Genomic DNA, 12152 nt, shown 5'->3' on the forward strand with positions numbered 1-12152 from the left:
AGACTCCAAGAGCGCCTGTTGCCTGTTGTTGGCACTAATTTGGCACATTGCACATTCTGTCTCATGCTCGCTTCGTTAAGATTCTCCTATCAGAAAAGTCTCTGTGCTACCCCATGATCTGTCCTCACCCAGGATGGTGAGGGCAGCCGAAAGTGCTGGCTGATGGATTGGTATGGAGCGAAGAGAACACAGCTCCAATCACCAGGCCTTGAAACTGTGCTGCATAGGGGGCATGAAAGGGATGGAAAACCCAGTCCCGTCAACGTCAACGGCAATGAATCATACTGATTGTATCATCTTGGTGTGATGTGATGAAAACGGCACTTTCTCTCTGTGATCTTCCTCCCTAAAACCCATCACTCCAGTCTAATCACGAGGAGAACATCGGACAAATCCCAACAGGGCCGCATCCTACAATACACCTGACGGGTGACCCTCAGAACTGTCAAAGTCATCAAAAACAAGGGAAGCCTGAGAAACGGTCACGACCCAGAGGCACCTAAAGAGGCACGACTCAATGGAGTGTGGTATCCTGGATGGGATCCTAGAACAGAAAAAGGACATAAGGCACAAACGAACGACATTTTAATAAAGTGTCAATGTTAGTCAATATTATTGTACCAATATTGGTTCATTAATTGTAACAAATGTACCACCCTAATGTAAGATCGTAATAATAGCAGAAACTGCATGCCAGGGGAGAAAATTGGAACTCATACGATCTGCCCGAGTTTTCTGTAAATCTAACTGTTCTAAAAAGATAGTCTATTCTTAGAAAAATAATAAAAATTCAAAACTTCAGTTAAAAACAAAAGCAATCCTCAACCTCATCCCAGCACAGGGCGCCTGCTCGCTTTCTCGGCGTTTGATGAATCTGTAACAGGAGTTTGGCTTCTCTGGTTCAGAGCCACGGAGCAAACAAACAACCATCAAGGGCTTTTTAAGCTGTCTTTTAAAACAAGTGCTTTGGGTCGACCAGAGGCCACAGATCCATCAGTGGAAAATGCACCCAGTTCCCTCAATTTGCATTTTAAATGCCCATCAAATAAACAATTAAGCATCAATTATTGTTAAATCACCTAACTTGAAATGATTGCTGTCCCCGCCCAGTCAGCAAGGTTCCAGAGAGGAGCCATGAGGAGACTGGACTCAGAGCCTGGCAAAGGAAAGGACAGAGCAGAGGGTGGTGAAATTCCAGCAGTCCAGGGCTCAAGGAGGCTGCAGACACTGCTGAATTCCCCAAGCTGCCAGGAAGGCAGCTGGACAGTCTAGGAGCAGGACAGCGCACCTCCGCCCGGCGCATCACTGTGGCTGACACCTCCCAGGGTGGCCTTTCTCTCTCCTGTCAGGCGCCTTCAGTAGCCCAATGGCTGGAATGCTGCCCCTCCATCCCTCTTTCTTGGAAGAGGGACACTCCCACCACTAGGGCACCTAGGCCGACTTGTCAGGTCCCCTGGACTCAACTGGCCCAGACCCAACCCAGCCCAGCTGCACAGGGTGGAGGCAAAACTCTCTTTGTCATATCGCAGGGGACTTAGTTTAACCTGGAGGCACCTTTATCGTTAACACGAAAACATGAAGTTCCTTCTAGGGAAGAGAAACTTGGACAGAGGAAGAGGAGGGGGGAGAGAGAGAGAGAGAGAGAGAGAGAGAGAGAGAGAGAGAAAATAACTGACTGTGAAAAGAAATAAGACCTCTTCCTTAGAAACAGAAACAGAATTCACAAATCACAAACCCAGGCCTGTTTTCTGGAAGTCTCCCTGGAAAGATCCCAAGCTGGACCACGAGCAGAGGCATGGTGGAGACAGAGACCTTAGCCTCTGGTCTTTCAGTGCGGGCCTGGCTTTGTCCTCCAACTGCATGCGGGTCACTGTCATTCCAACCACATCCCCTCATCCTTGGCCCTCTCTGCCCACACCAGATATTCTGAACTGGGGCAGTCCCATTCTCATGGCCCCAGCCTGGTCCCTGGGGCCCCAGCTCCCTTCCCAGGTCTTGCTGTCACCTCACCGTCACTGACAACCGTGACACTGTGGCATCCCAGCCATCACCCATGGACTTCTCACAACAGCCCTCAGAAGCAGGCACACAGAACAGTACTGCGAGGCCAACTCAGGCACGGGCCAATGTCGCGCCTTGTCCAGAGGGAGTCAGAGTGGGATTCAGGCCTCCTGCCTGCCAGCACAGCGGCTGAGGCCTCTCTGGCTCCCCAGGAAATCTCGGTCTGGCTCCAGAGAGTCTGAATGGCGAGTGGTATTGCACAGAACCCACAGGCTGGGGCCCCAGCAGGGCGTGATGGAGTCAGGCCAGGATGGGATCACCTCCCCCACACACCTGCTGACAAAGGCCCATTCAAGACAGGACAGACAGCAGTCCCAGCAGCAGACACAGAAACCCAGAGCAGCTGCCAGGGCCAGGAACCCAGAAGCCAGGCCCACGCCACCCTGCCCACAGCCAGGCCACAGCACCAGGCAGCCCCCTTTGCTCTCTCTGCCCACCTCTTTAGAACAGCTCTGGCCTGTGTGTTTCAGCCTACAGGGCACTTTGTACAATTTCATATTGTCTCCCTTTTAGGGGTAGAAGTGGCAAGAAGATGAACCCTGACCCACGGGCCTGGATACCCAGAAACGTGCCCTACTTTCAGAGGAGGGGGCTGTGGACCTGACTGTCTTTGGAGGAGGGGGCTGTGGACCTGACTCTGTCTTTGGAGGAGGGGGCTGTTGACCTGACTCTGTCTTTGGAGGAGGGGGCTGTTGACCTGACTCTGTCTTTGGAGGAGGGGGCTGTTGACCTGACTCTGTCTCTGTTTCAGGAAACACATTTTCCCCTCCCTCCCCCCAGTGCATCCTCATCCCCAGAGAGCCAAGGCCCACATCCCTTCCCACGTAGGGCTGTCACCAGTGTATGTCTCCATCACCACAGTGCCCTGGGAGCACAGGCACACCCTGGCCATCTCTGGATCCCCAGCACTGAGCACAGCAGCCGCTCAATAAATGTTGATGTGTGAATGAATGGACGCTTCAGCATCATTATCCCTCTATGTCAAATCCATCCTAAGCTCAGAACAACCAAAGGATCTGTAGGGAATTTTTCAGGCATTTAAAACTTTCTCGGTATTCTCCATCCTCCATTGCCTCATTTCTAATCTCTGGGCCTCTGTCAAATCCCAACTATCAAAATGCTGTGATGAATCAGCCTCTCTCCTTTGACTTCAGCTTTTAAGCATCTCTCAGACCTCAGATGGGGTCAAATTCTTAGTTTCTAGACTCTAGCAAAGCAACTGGGAGGCTGAGATGACACATGGTAATAAAGGGATGTGCATCTTGGGAACGCATGGTGTGCACCAGGGCTTGGGAGACAGCCGGGAAGGGCAACCGGGTGTCCACACCTCCTGGTGGTGAGGACTCTTCCTCACGCGTGTCACAGCACACACGCTGCTCACTGGGCTTTCTCCATGTGTCTGACCCTGTGCCAGGCACTGTGGGGAGAACAGATCTGCCACTGAGAGGAGGTGCAGTGGAGTGCGGGGGGCGGGGGGCAGGGCATGTCCATCCGTAGCTAAAATGCAGGTGTGTGCTCTCAAGGAAGAACTAACAGGACATTCACGATATAGGAGGAGTATGTTTATTGGGAATTTTAATGCCTGTTTATTGGGAATATGGAAGAATTACCCGAAAGAATCAACACTTGGGAGGAGCCGCGAAGGATGATATCACAATAATAATGCCATTCGAATAATCCTAGCAATGTGTCATGACTACCATTACCACAGCAGCTGATATCGCCTGAGTGTTTACTCTGTGCTAGGCAGCATGCTGAGCCCTGTGCACAACCCACCTCCTACTGTCCTCACACTCATTTCACAGGTAAGGAAACTGAGGCTTAGGAAAGTGAAGAAATCTAGGCAGCATCAGAATCCAGGTTAGAATCCAAGTTTGTGTGTCTGCAAAGACTGCCACCCTCTACTCGGCACATTCCAGCAAGGGCCTGAGCTCAGGCACAGGGGGAGACAGTACCAGGCTTCGGATGACCATCTGGAGAAGGTGGCTGCAGAGGTGGCTGCAGCCAGGTCACGCTGAGCCTGGAGTGCCTGCACCACGTACCTGTGCTTATTAATAGGCACAGTCGAGCCTGGGGAGGTTTTTGAGCAGAGGAGTGGCAAACCTGGACCTGAGCTGTCACATCAGCGGGTAAAATGGAGTGGGCTGAGAGGGTGGACGTTCAGAGGCCATCACCATGGTCTGAGAGACTGCAGCTCTTTGGGGAGGAGAGAGGGCGTGTGGGAATGTGCGAGCCCCTGCCTCCCTGTCAGGTGTGGGAGATTATGTATGTGTGAGGAAGGGAAAGTGTGTGTGAGCATAAGTGCACCCGTGATTGCATAGAGGGGCTCTTCTTATGGAGGAAGAAGGTCGCAGAGCCTCCTGGTAGGAGGTGGACGTGAGGTGGGCAGTGGGAGAGAAGATGGAACAGGATAAGCCAGTTGATCCACCTGAGCAGGAGGGCTCCAGCGAAGGAGAAACCTCAGAAGCCCACAGGGCCTGCCTGACCTACGAGGGGAACCTTTATTAAAAGGGTGAATGGGACAGTTTGAAACCTTAGCCTCTGGTCTCTCAGTACGGGCCTGGCTTTGTCCTCCAGCTGCGTGGGGGGTCACTGTCATTCTAACTACATCCCTTCATCCTTGGCCCTCTCTGCCCACATCACATATTCTGAGCTGGAGCAGCCCTATTCCCATGGCCCCAGCCTGGTACGTGGGGCCCCAGCCCCTTCCCAGGCTGTGTGCTCCCTCCCACATCTTTGTAACAAACATGTTCCTGTGCAGCCTCCAAACTGGCTTCATCCCTTCCCAGGTCAGGGCCTCTCCCTCCCCCGATTCTGGAGCAGAGATGATGCTGCCAAATTGGTTCCATGCTTTTGTTTCGGCCAGAGATGTCCTGCCTCTCATCAGGGACAGTGTCAGAGCACTGTGTTCCCGACCGGCCCCTCTCATTGCAACTCTCCAGCTGGCCAGGGGTTCTCCCTGGAGAAGATTTCTTGGACCACCAAAATGACAGCCCTGTCCTCTCCAGAGAATAACTATTTAAAGACCCCACCCAGTGTGCAGCCTGGTAGAAAAGGCCAGGTAGACCACAGCGTCCAGGAGGAGCCAGCTCCCTTGGCCCTAAAGAAAAAAATTTGGTTTCAGCTTCTTGGTCACCTTCCGCCACACTGGGTGAAAAGGGGGTTTTCTCCAGGGTAACCTGAGCCCAGCCCCTTCCTGCTCAGCTCAGCTGCAGCTTGTATTGTGAAATGAGTACTATTTGGTACCTGGAGAGAAAACAGATCTCTTTCAAGACTGTATAATCCACACAAATTTAGAGGAAGACATGCCTTGGAAATCATGAATCTAAACCCCACTATTGACAGATGCAGAAACAAAGGTCTAAAATCCGAAAGGCTTTCAGTTGCTGAAGAGCAGTCTAAGCCATTTCTAGATTTCACCAAAGCCCAGTTTGCATCCAAAGGGGTATTTGTGCAATGAATGCATTTGCCTGTGAGTAGCGTGGAAGCTCAGGGGCAGAGCTGGGGCTGGAACCCGGCCTTTCCACTTCAGGCTCCCTGCCTCCTTCAAGCTGTGCCTTTCATGACTGGTTTGCTTCCTCCAGGGTGCTCAGAAGGTGATTTGTTCGAAGGTGAGTCTTGGGGGGCTGCCTGGCATAGTCTGCCATCCAGATGGCAGCTGACTAAGTCCAACAAGGTTGGCAGGAAAAGAGGAGGTGCTCTTATTTAGGGGAGATCTTGGTGGGCTGACTCCCCCAAGGCTGTCAGGGAATTTCCAGGGTCTAGGAGCTGCCCCTTCTCCCTGCTCTCCTTGCCACACCTTCCAGCTTCGCCTTCCAAGAAAACGTAGTGAAGCAGGCTCCCCAGTTGTCCCCGCCCACTAGGGGACCCTCACTTTGGAAGGGCGTCCCAGTCACCAGCTGACCAAAGGCTCTCCCTCCAAAGAGTTCCATCGACCCACCATCTCTGATGGTGACTGAGAAAAGAAAGCAAGGGATGCAGGACAGGCAGTGTGAAGACCAAAATCCTGGCTGAGGAGTTAGAAGGCCTCAGCTGCTACTGGCCATGTGACCGCTGAGCCTCAGTTTCCCCCACTGTGTTCCAACTGGATGCTCCCTCAAGGCCTCTTCCAGCTCTGAGAAACCTAGGATTCCAATGTCAGGGACTGTGTCTCCCTCCTCACCTTCATGTCCCCAGCAATTAATACACAGTAGACACTTAAAACAGTTCCTTGAATGATTGAATGAAATGGGTCGTCAGGTCAGTCTGAAGATCCAATGGAAGCCAGGAAGCAAATTCTTCCCCCAGGAGCCTACCTTCCAACAACTGTAGAAGCCACACATCTTGGGAGAACCCTGGCAAGCCTAGAGCCCTTTGCACATCCGCTTCCTCTCCTAGATGCACAGATTTGGTTGGAGGAGCCAAGCAGGAAGCAGGAAAACGTGCCAGGAAGAGAGGGTGGCCTGAACCCCAGGCAACGGTGGGTAGCCCTAACTTTCACTTTATTGACTCCTGTGGCCCCTCTCCTTGCCTCTTTCTGGTTTCCCTCCCCTTCCTACCTCCCTGGTCTGGCCTCCTCAGCTTTCCTGGAACAGTAACCACTTTTCCTTCTCTCCTTTGTGGGGGCTCAGAGCCTCTGATGGTCCCAGCGCTGGCCTGATCCTCTGCTGGTGAGGATGGCTCCCAGAGCCTCAGGCTTTCTCTGGGTCAGGGAAGAGAGCAGCGGCAGTGAAGAGATTGAAATTCTGGTTGGTGCCCAGCCTGGCTCTCGTTAACACCTGGAGCTCCACACTAGGGCTTTGAGGAGGAGGGAAAAGGGCTGTGCCCAATCTTTATCCAACCTTCCCTTCCAGGTTTAGGGAAGGGGCTCCTCTTTTGAGGGAATCTGGCAGTGCCTTTTCCTCCACCTTCTTCTGCAGGGTTCCTAGGGAGATGTTAGGGTTTTCCTTCTGGGCTTCCTGAGCCTCCACATCTTCCCCTCTACACACCTAGGGAGGTGGCTGGATAAGGAAGGAAACTCCCCTCTCGCTCCCCTGCCGCAGCCCAGCCTGAGACTTATGTAGACGTAGTGTGCGTGTGTGTGTGTGTGTGTGTGCGCGCATGCACAGTGCGAGGGTAGGGTGTCAGTGTAGCATTGGAGGTGGTGTGTGGTGGTGCGGTATATATGCAGTGTGTTTGGTGTGTATGTGTGTATAGGTATGATGTATGTGTATGTGTGGTGTGAGTGTGAGGGTGTGTTGATTGCGTAGTGTGGTATATGTCTGTATGTGTTTGTGGTGCTGGTGATGTGCAGTGTGTGTGAAGTGGGTGGTGTGAGTAAGGGGCCACTGCAATTGGGTGTAGGAGCCAGATATCTAGGTCTCCTAGCCAGGGATAACCAGTATCTAGGCAACCATATTGGGGGGGAGGGGAGGAGATATGGAGGTGAGGAATGGGCAGGAGAAAGAGGGAGGCTGAGAAATGGAGGAGTTTCCATAGCAACCACCAGGCAAGTCACGTGCAAAAGGCTAAGTTGCGGACATAGACATACACATCCGTAATATGAGGGTGGCTGGATCCCCAGTGGGGGCTCCTTTCAGAGAGGGCCTAAGATGCCCACTGATCCATATTCAAAGCTGGAAATCCTAGCCCAGCCAGAGAGCACGAAGCCACGGAGACAAAGGAAGTGGAGGCAGAGGGCACACTGGTGGGGAGAAGCCTCCAGTAGCCACGGTCCCGTGAGCGTGCAGGCTTGCAGCAGGTGACGAGGCAGGCCCATGTTTCCAGCGAGGCTGCTCCCAGCTCCCACCCTCGGGTGTCTCCTCTACCAGCCACCACTTGTAAGAGCCAGAAGCCAGCGCTGGGAGCCCCAGGCTGCACACCCAACTCTCCACGGAAGCCCGGGAGACACAATAGCGGAGGCTTTGCCAGGGCCAGCCCTGCTGGGGAAAGGGGGCAATGGGGGACCCCAGGGCCCCCCGGAAAGGAAACAGGATTGGATGCATAGACAAGAAGGAGGGAAAAAAAACGATGCACTCTCATGAATCCTCGAGCTCTAGAATCCTCCTTTCCCTGCGCCCCCATCCAGTGCCCACCGCCCAGCCCCACCTTCCCCAAGCACCAAACCAGCAAGTTCCATTTTGTGTCGCTCATGTGTCCACACTCACACCCAGCCACACGCTCTCGTCCGTAATTCCCCACGCTCCCCCAACTGTCCACAGCTTCCAAGTAACAAAGGGAAAACTCCTCATGGATAAAACGGTGGGCGCAGCCCTTTCCCCTTCTCCTGAAAACCCTGACCCCAAGCTCAAGGCAGTATCGAGAGCAATTCTCAGCCACCAGCGTCACCCCCAGCGCCACAGCCTGCCTCTCCTAGAGGCTGCTCTCTCTTCCGACGCCGATCTCCTTGTTTACATCCCCAGCCCGGTTTCCCGCTGCCGAGGCGGGGACCGCGGCGCTGCTGACCGTGGAGGTCCGCACACACCCACTGAACAAACGAAACCCTGCGCTCCCGGCGCTCCAGAGATCGGTCCCCAGAGAGCCTCGCTCCTCCTCGAAAAAAGGAGCCAACTTTACCCACCTCCCCAGCCGCCTACCTGCACAGCCGGTCCCCTCTGAGACTCCCAGGAGGACCCGCCGAGTCCCGAGGAACCTGGGAGTGGCGGGGCTGGGGGCAGGGCGGTGGGTGAGGCTTGAGCTGCTTTCCCGCCTCCCCTCCTCCTAGGAGTCGGGCGGGCTGGGAGGCGCGTCCTGCGGGGGCGGGGGCGGGGGGCTCGCTCGGGGCGGGGCGCGGGGACAGCCCACTCCGTGCTGCCGTCCGCAGGCTTCTGGGTAGCGGCCGCGCGCAAACCCCCTCTCCTCCTCTCCCTGCCCGTCCTCCCGCTCCGTGCTTGCGCGCGTCCTCTGCTCCCCTCTCCTCTCGAGGGGCGGAGAGATTTTTCCAAAGGGCAGTCAAGCTCCGAGAAGCAACAGGAGACCGCCGCCGAGGGGGCGTGCAAGCGCCGGAGCAGATTGCCATCAGCTGTTGCTTTTCGGTTTCCCTCTGGTTAGGGTGGGAAGGGAGCAAGACAGACACAATGACAGACCTGGTGTCTCTCTGCAATAGTAAACTCCGAGGAACGGAAAAATAGGAGAAAATAACCCAGCACCAGACACAGCAGCCCACGTTAATTGGGAACTTTGGTAATTAAGGGGAATGTGCACCAAAAGCATGAATGGCTGTGTCGTGGGCGCAGGAGCCAGCTCCAGTTGTAGTTGTCATTTTCAGCTAGAGTCAGGTGGGGAGCTGGGGGGATGGCCCTCACCTGAACCATAGATCTGCTGCCATGAACCCCCTTTTCAAGCCCCATCCAACTCTGGCCCTGCCAGGAGCAGTACCGCCCCATCGGCAGCCCAGTCCCCAAGAGTCAAAATTCACAATGACGAACTTTGAATGTGAAGATGTAAATCCTGGCTCGGCAACCCTGCCTGTGACGCGGCTTGGAGCACATCTCTGCACTCAGCTCCTGAGTCTATTTCCTCACGTGGGAACGTGGTGATTAGAAGACTGACCTCATGGGAGGCTTAGCTCATAGCGAGTGCTCAAGAAATTGGCTCTTACTATTGGGGCAGAGCTTGTAGGAAGGGACAGTGGCCAGGTACCGGTGGAAACCAAAGAAACGCAAGTGTCAGTAGCCAGGAGCCATGCTGAGATGGAGGCTGTCCAGCCTCAGTCAAGGTGTGTGTATGGCCGGGCGGGGTGGAGGGGTGGCTACTGAGAAAGGCTGTGATTGTCCAAACCTAGGTAGGGCCACGGAGAACTTCCTTACAAACCTCAAGCCAGGGATGATGGGTACTGCTAGGAAGAAACCCAGCCCTGCCTTTGCTGCCCCCAGTTCTAGGTCTGTTTCCTCATTTGTGAAATTAGGGAGATGGACTAGATGATCCTGAAGTCTCTTCCAGCTCTGCCCTGGATGATTGAACTATTTTAATAAATAGTCAGGTCTCAAAACCCCAAGGCAGGAAATATACATGAACTCAAGAAGGCTTTGGAACCACTAAAGGAACCGTAAATAGCTAATAAGAAAGAGTACCCAAAGAGCATCCCCTCAGGGAGACTCCTGGGGGGACAGTTCTGACCCCTTAATCATGGGACTTGGCTGCATGGATGCCACTCTGGCCCAGTCCTGAAGTCTGTGGGGTTCCTGTGAATGCTAAAGCTCCTTCTCCAAAGCCAGACTCAAATCTTGCCCATTTGCATGCCTAACCCTTCCGTTCCTGTCTTTTCCTCTATAAACTGAGGACAGCATTACAACTGTCCTTTTCCCTTTTCATGTGTTCTAGGTGGCAGGTTTAAAACCACACCCCGGCCGGGCGCGGTGGCTCATGCCTGTAATCCCAGCACTTTGGGAGGCCAAGGTGGGTGGATCACGAGGTCAGGAGATCGAGACCATCCTGGCTAACACGGTGAAACCTCGTCTCTACTAAAAATACAAAAAATCAGCCGGGCGTGATAGCGGGCGCCTGTAGTCCCAGCTACTTGGGAGGCTGAGGCGGGAGAATAGCGTGAACCCAGGAGGCGGAGCTGGCAGTGAAACTAGATCGAGATCGCGCCACTGCACTCCAGCCTGGGCGACAGAGCAAGACACCATCTCAAAAAAGAAAAAAACGAAAAAACAAAAAAAAACACACACACATCCCTTTCTAGGCCCATGTCCTTAGGCAGGTACATTCATCCCTCCAAATGACCTTGAATCCTGCCTTTTGGCCACCTCTCTGTGTTGCTTTTTAAAGCACCTACTAGTGATGACACGTCAAGCCCAGGCTTTGCAAGCCTATTTGGGGAAGGATAGTTCAGAACTCCAAAGCCAAGCCACCTTTTTGTTCAGTCCCATTTCCAGCCAGAGAGTTCCGAAGTGTTTGGCCCAGTGACTTCCCAGCTCCCCCTACCTAATGCTGACCAGCCCAGGCTGCAGAGGGATAACAGGAGTTAAATGTGCATGAGAAACTGCCATGGCTTGACTCTCAAATAGTGCTTCTTCACGTTCCATCCAGGGGTACTGCTGGAAGAATTTGGGGTGTTACAGCTACAAAGCAGCACACAAGCTTGTTCTAGGGTGAGTCACATCTCCCTTCTAGCAGGAAAAGAAACACATCTATCCCCTGTGAAAAATGTGGGCATTCATAAAAAGAGGTCACCAGCTGCTCCATTCTTTCAACCATTTATGGACGGGAGGAGCTACTCCTCACTGAGACCTGGGCCAAGATCTGGGGATATACTGTGGAGAGGAAAGGTGTGGTCCCTGGGTGAGATAGAGAGTTAGCAAATGTTCCCATGAATAAACGTGTAATTAAAGCATAGTTCAGAGCCCTGAAGATATAGCCCTTGAGAAAGGTCAGGAGGTGTTAAGAAGATGAGGTAAAGAGCCAAGAATTGGGATGTCAGGGTGGGAAGATGATTCTGCCTCTGGAACAGAAGGTATGTGCAAAAGCCCTGAGGCAGGAGGGGTATGGTATGGAAGGAGCCAGGGTGGGACTGGCCCAACAATTCCTGGTGATTCCAGCTTTTATATCCTGGGAAGCCGCTGATGGGCATCAAGAAAACTGTTCTGAGCAAGAATTGGTGAGAGGCTGGTTTGGGATGTTCCTGGTGGACCCTGCAAGTCAGGGTTCAGGGGGCTGTGTGGGGGCAGCACTAACATGAAGCCGAGAAATAAGACTAATCCCCACTAAAGAATCCTGCTTCTTTACAAGTCCAAGGAGCAAAGAGAGAGCCAGGTCAGGGCTGCACAGCCGTGGAGAAAGTAGGATAAGAAAGGATGGAAACCATTCCTGAAACACTCTCCATCCCCCGGAACTGGAACCATGGGAAGACCTGGAGTTGGAGAGGACAGTATAACTGCTGGGAGCATCAGGCACTGCTCTATGCTTTGAAGCTTGCTCTGGGCTAAGTAACTCACAACTGGGCAGCTAAAATCCCATCTGGAGAGCACTTGCCCTGGTCCCCTTGTACTGGGGCAAAATAACCCTTGCGCATGTCAGTGCCCCGGTCACACAGCCACAGACAGGTTACAGAGTGACCTCCTGTGTCCTGGTCACACAGGACACGGGGGGCCCAAAGGGGAAATTAAAGGGGAGAGACCAGGAGTCTTAGA

The 12152-nt window shown here is 53.5% G+C and overlaps 1 protein-coding gene across 11 annotated transcripts in view; it reads right to left on the reverse strand.

Moving 5' to 3' along the window:
• FXYD6 (FXYD domain containing ion transport regulator 6) overlaps positions 1 to 9506 on the reverse strand; it is a 39974-nt gene extending 30468 nt beyond the window's left edge. For 9 of the 11 annotated variants that reach the window (XM_025355540.1, XM_025355531.1, XM_025355537.1 and 6 more), the window contains exon 1: positions 8616 to 9201. The gene's annotated coding sequence lies outside the window, so the exon portion shown is untranslated. Of the gene's footprint in view, positions 1 to 8615; positions 9202 to 9323 lie in introns of those variants that run through there. The other 2 variants (XR_003115550.1, XM_025355534.1) reach the window with 2 other exon arrangements.
• Between the last annotated feature and the right edge of the window lie 2646 nt (positions 9507 to 12152).

The sequence above is a fragment of the Theropithecus gelada genome, chromosome 14 (genome assembly GCF_003255815.1).
Source record: "Theropithecus gelada isolate Dixy chromosome 14, Tgel_1.0, whole genome shotgun sequence".
Taxonomy (NCBI): domain Eukaryota; kingdom Metazoa; phylum Chordata; class Mammalia; order Primates; family Cercopithecidae; genus Theropithecus; species Theropithecus gelada.